The sequence below is a fragment of the Myotis brandtii genome, unplaced genomic scaffold, assembly GCF_000412655.1.
Source record: "Myotis brandtii unplaced genomic scaffold, ASM41265v1 scaffold259, whole genome shotgun sequence".
Classification (NCBI taxonomy): Eukaryota; Metazoa; Chordata; class Mammalia; order Chiroptera; family Vespertilionidae; genus Myotis; species Myotis brandtii.
In genome coordinates this window covers 508,375-514,483 of record NW_005359840.1, presented here as the reverse complement: position 1 = coordinate 514,483, position 6,109 = coordinate 508,375, and the positions used below count along the sequence as shown (strand labels likewise).

Sequence of the window (6,109 nt, the reverse complement as noted above, 5' to 3'; positions counted from 1 at the left end):
ACCGCAACCAGCGCAAAGACTCGGAGGGCTATTCCGAGCCTCCGGACCTGGAGTTTGAGGGCTGACACGCACAAGTGGGCGGCCCAGCTCTCGGAGCTTTACAGCGACACGGAGGGGGGGCCAGAATTCCTGATGAACCGAAAGTGCTTCGAAGAGGACTTCCGCCTCCATGTGACCCCGACAAGAAGTGGACCGAGCTGGGCACCAACCAGCACCGGACCCATGCCATGAGGCTCCTGGACGGCCTGGAAGTCACTGCCAGGGAGAAGAGACTCAAGGTGGCCCGGGCCATTCTCTACGGTGCCCAGGGCACCTTCGGGGAGTGCGGGAGGCGGAGGTACCTTCCTGGATGCGCCACAACGACTTCCTGCTCCTGGAGGTGGGCACGTTCCATGCGCTGGTGCAGCCGCTGATCATGGAAATAGACAACAGCGCCGCCTGCGGCGGGCAGTGAGGAAGCCGGCCGTCTCCCCGGCTGACAGCACGGACCTCAGGGTCCTGCTCAACATCATGTACCTGATTGTGGAGACTGTTCACCAGGCGTGTGAGGGCGATAAGGCCGAGTGGAGGACCGTGCGCCAGACTTTCAGGGCCCAGCTGGGTTCTCCGCTGTACAAGGAGCCATTCGCCATCATGCTGTTTGGGTTGGTGACCAAATTTTGCAGTGGCCACGCCCCTCACTTCCCCATGAAGAAGGTTCTCTTGCCGCTTTGGAAGACAGTACTGTGCACGCTGGGCGGCTTTGAGGAGCTGCAGAGCATGAAGGCTGAGAAGCGCACCATGCTGGGCCTGCCCCGCTGCTGGGGACAGCATCAAAGGGATCTGCAACATGAGGGCCGCCTCGCTGCCTGCGTCTGCCTCCCACCTGATTGAGCAGCAGCAGAAACGGGGCGGTGGGAGCACAAGGCGCTGATAAAGCAGGACAACCTGGATGCCTCCAACGAGCTAGCGGGACCCCTACAAAGCCGATGACTCTCGAGAAGAGGAAGAAGAGAACGATGACGACAACAGCCTGGAGGGGGAGACGTTCCCCCTCGAGCGGGACGAGGTGATGCCTCCCCCACTACAGCACCCCCAGACTGACAGGCTTACCTGCCCAAAGGGGCTCCCATGGGCGCCCAAGGTCAGAGAGAAGGACATTGAGATGTTCCTCGAGTCCAGCCGCAACAAATTCATAGGTTACACTCTGGGCAGCGACACAAACACAGTGGTGGGGCTGCCCAGGCCAATCCACGAAAGCATCTCTCTCTCTCTTACCCTACCATTGTTTTGATGAATATGCAAGTTAAGTGAAGCTGTTGCTGTAGAGCAGTGATGGCGAACCTATGAACTCATTTTTTTTGTTGATTTTTCTTTGTTAAATGGCATTTAAATATATAAAATAAATATAAAAAAATAAATCTTTGTTTTACTATGGTTGCAAATATCAAAAAATTTCTATATGTGACACAGGGCACCAGAGTCAAGTTAGGGTTTTTCAAAATGCTGACAGGCCGAGCTCAAAAGGTTCACCATCACTGCCTAGGGCAACGATCTGGATGCCCCACCTTGGGACTTCCAAGCAGAGGAGTGTGCCCTCCGTGCCAACATTGAACGCTTCAACGCCCGGCGCTATGACCAGGCCCACAGCAACCCTGACTTCCTGCCTGTGGACAACTGCCTGCAGAGCGTCCTGGGCCAGCGGGTGGACCTCCCTGAGGACTTCCAGATGAACTAAGACCTCTGGTTAGAAAGGGAGGTTTTCTCCAAGCCCATTTCCTGGGAAGAGCTGCTGCAATGAGCCCCGGCTTCTGGAGGGGACCCAAGAGGAAAGGTGATGTGCCGCTCTGGGCTTGGCCTCTCCGTTGATCCCAGCATCCTGACTGGGAGCGTCATCTCTGCTTGCCACCCTCTCTCCATTCCTCCCGCCCTCCTCTCTGGGACATGGTTGGTTGCAGCTCATTTCTCATTCAGCCCAAGGCTGGGAAAAGCTGGGATAGGCTGGGAACCCATCACATCTGAATTTCGGGACTCACGCTGACTCTTCTTGAGACATGCAGATCCTTGGCAGGCCAGCTTGGCAAGGAGGGCGCTTAGCATTGGGGCCAGGGCCAAAAAGTCAGAGTCCTGGTTTTGCTTTGGGGGTTTCTGAGGTCATTGTTTTCTCCAAGCCCATTTCCTGGGAAGAGCTGCTGCAATGAGCCCCGGCTTCTGGAGGGGACCCAAGAGGAAAGGTGATGTGCCGCTCTGGGCTTGGCCTCTCCGTTGATCCCAGCATCCTGACTGGGAGCGTCATCTCTGCTTGCCACCCTCTCTCCATTCCTCCCGCCCTCCTCTCTGGGACATGGTTGGTTGCAGCTCATTTCTCATTCAGCCCAAGGCTGGGAAAAGCTGGGATAGGCTGGGAACCCATCACATCTGAATTTCGGGACTCACGCTGACTCTTCTTGAGACATGCAGATCCTTGGCAGGCCAGCTTGGCAAGGAGGGCGCTTAGCATTGGGGCCAGGGCCAAAAAGTCAGAGTCCTGGTTTTGCTTTGGGGGTTTCTGAGGTCATTCCAGCCTCCCGCTGAGTTTCCTCCAGAAGCAGTTGCAGAGGCTCCTGCTGCTCCCTCAGCACTGGGTTGGGACAGGGTGGGGTGGGAAGAGAAGCTTCCCTTTGCCAGAGGTGCCCTCTCCCTCTTGATCTGCAAGGGTCTGTAAATACCTATATATAAACCTGTGTGTGTTCTCTTCTGTCACGTTGGGGTTTTTAATGTGTTTGTGTATTCTGTATACATTAAAAGGAAGTAAAAGTAAAAAAAAAATAGACTGACCTACATCAAAGGTAACTTTCAAGGTTTTTTCTGTACTTTTAAAATAATTATCACAATGCAGATTATACAGTAGGTAAGCATGAAATGAATGTTTATTTAGATTAATAACATTTCTTGCATTCATTTGTTATAAATTTATGAGCACCTAATATGTGCATAACACTGGACATGCCATCAAGGAAACAAAGAAATATATGATCTACCTTCTTAAGGAGTTTATAATCTAGCTGGGATAAATAAGTAAGGCCAATGAAGGGTTAAGAGATATAAGACTACCATTTCCAAAAGATTTCAAGAAGCAATCTATGATTAAGAGAAAATGAGGAATCAGGAAATTAGTGATTCAGGGATCAAAAAAGAAAAAAAAGAGCTAAACTGAGCCTTAGAAGAGATAAATAGAATAATAAAAAGTGAGAGAGGCTAAGAGCATCTCAGGCAGGGAAAGGCAGAGTGAGAAGGGCAGATATGAGAATTCAGGGTTTATATAGAGAATTGGTTAAATTTAAAAAGATAGGTTGAGACCACCAAGTGAATGGTGATGAATGCCTGATTAAATTGCCCAGATTTCATCCTGCTAAAATAGTCATTTACTGAGTATCTACTATGTGACCTGTGGCTTACATACATATAGGGCATTTTCTGGATATTATGCATCCATTTCCTCATTCTCATGGCACTCTGTTTTTCTCTTGAGAAGAGACCAATGGGACTATAACTAGAGGCCTTACCTTCTATAGTGAGGGGCAAGAAATCAAATTGAAAATGATTCATCTCAGTTCCAGTTTATCTCATCCTTAGCATCATTATTAGACTATTATGGCCATGAAGCCCTGGCTGTACTTACTGCTTCCTAGGTATCCAGAGACACTTCAGGTCTTGCCTGTTTCCAGACCTGACTCACTAGTGTCCCTCAGATTCTGTGAGACTCTTATTTTTCCAATAAATTAAATTTTGAGTAAGATAGCCAGAGTTGATTTATATCGCTTACAACTAAAGAGTCTTAATTGATATAGTTATATATTATTTTCCACATGTTATCAATAAGAAGGCTGCGGATAAGTGATATTAAGCAAATTTCTAAGTACATACAACCAGCAAGTGGCAAATGTAGGTATGTTTGACTCTAAAATCTAAGTGCTATAAAATTACTTACCAAAGGCTGCATGGCATGACCAAGATTCACTTAAAAGCTGGTCTTTTGGTCCCTAAACCATTCTGCCTTTTAATAAGGATTCACTGCAGATTTTTATGAAGTGTATGACATAATCAAAATACTAGCATGTTAGAAAGGTTGATTTCACAGCAAAATGCTAGGCTGTAAGGGGAGCAAGAGAGCTTAAGGTAAGAGATAAGTGAAGAGGAAGAGGTATATAATTCAAATGGGAAATGACTGTGACCTGAAATAGTGAAATGATAGGACAGATGCAAGAAGGGAACATTTATTACAATACTTTATCAGTTGTGATAGCCATCTCTCTGAAATGTGCACTCCATTAATTTTTTTACTATTTTTATAATAACTTCAGTCCATTGATTTCAAATTACAGTTCAGTAAGCATATGACTTTCACTGAATTAAACAGAATCTCTTAGTAAGCATATCGTAAGCTTATAAGCAAATGTACATCATTTGCAACTAAATTATGTACACATAATTTGCAGAAAACTGAATTTGTCTAGAGTTTTTATAATCAAGCAACATATTATGGCTTAACATTTCTTCAAATTATTATAAAAGCATGAAAAAAAGTAATATCAGAAAATCTAAGGACATATTTCTAGGATTGGTCTAAGGTTTTCCAACAAAGATAAAAATAAACTTTACAGAAGAATGGTTAGTCCACTCACTATCTTCATTTTCCAGGCAACATAAGCTTCTAGAAGCAAGCCATTTTCTCTATTAACAACAGCTGTACAACAAGCATGTCAAACTCCTGGCCCACAGGCCGCATGCGGCCCACAACTAATATTTTTGTGGCCAAGCCAATATAACAGTATGTAAGAAACATTTTAATAAAAATTTTGTGACTTAATTTTTACAATATCCTGTTATACATGATTATTAATAATGAACTACAACGTTCATTAATGACTGATTACTATAATCGTGTTTCATTCATTTCCCTTACACGCCTTATGCACAGGCGCACCATTTCTCTCCACTAATACTAGCAGCGAATATTTTAGCAGCTGATTGCCACGTTATTAGTCTTGTACTGACTTGTTTGGTATGCGAAACAGGAAATATTTCGCTTTTGGAGAACAAGAAAAATGGTTTTATTTGCGTTATGCTTATTAATTTGTGCAGTTATTCAGTGTCTGGTAAGTTAATGTTCAAGAAAATATTATTTTTTATGAAAATGTTCTGTTATTTTATGTTAATGATGACTCATTTATTTCAGCCCTTTGTATTCAGCATGTCTCTATCAAAATAAACCTACATTTCTATGAAAATCAAAGCTTTTGTTTTTTTGCAGCCCACATAAACTTAAACCTTGTTTATTTGGCCCGTGTTAGCCTTTGAGTTTGACATGCTTCCTGTACAATATCATAAATAATATTGTAATAACTATGTACAGTTTCAGGTCACAGACTTATTGGGGTGATAATTTCATAAGTTATAAAAATAAGCACTATGCTGTGCACTTGAAACTAATATAACATTGTATGTCAACTGTAGTTGAAAATTTTAAAAAGAAATTTAAAAAGCAAAACAAAAAAAGGTAAAAACAGCTGCACAAGTTAATAGCAAAAATAATATGAGTTTCAAAATAAGAGGAAGGGAAACAATTTGAACGAAAAAAATTAAAATAATTAGATTGCAATTATTATCAGTGGTGTCTCTGATAATGTTTTAATGTACCAACAAAATACTATGTTTGGAAAATAACAACTTTGTATAAAGTCTTCAAATAGCTACCAGAAGAAAGCTATTGGCTGGCAAATGGTACATTTTGTAAGGTACCAGTGTATGCTGATACCTTTGACCAGGCTTTGTGAGTGCTGCTGAAGCAAAAGATAGTTCCTACTTTACAGAAGGGGTAATTGAGACAGCACTCAAGCTCTCTGTTAAACTTTGCTGGACTAAATAAGAACCCAAATTTTGGACAAACAATGTTATTCATTGTTGCTTTATTTTTCCCCCTTTTTTAGTTCTAAACATAATACATGCCTATGGTTTAAAAATTCAAGAAATGCTTCAGAACAGAAAATAAAAAGTTAAAACGTTTCCTTCAATCTAATTCCATTAGTTTGGTATGTATATTTTCAGACATTTTTCTATGAATGTGAATACACATACCCATGCGCATCCC

The 6,109-nt window shown here is 43.3% G+C and overlaps 1 protein-coding gene and 1 pseudogene across 3 annotated transcripts in view; one reads left to right on the top strand and one right to left on the bottom strand.

Annotated features, from left to right (window-relative positions):
• FAM133A (family with sequence similarity 133, member A) overlaps window positions 1-6,109 on the bottom strand; it is a 64,135-nt gene that overhangs the window by 31,421 nt on the left and 26,605 nt on the right. The gene's annotated exons all lie outside the window — the stretch shown is intronic.
• LOC102251715 lies at window positions 118-1,273 on the top strand (annotated as a pseudogene).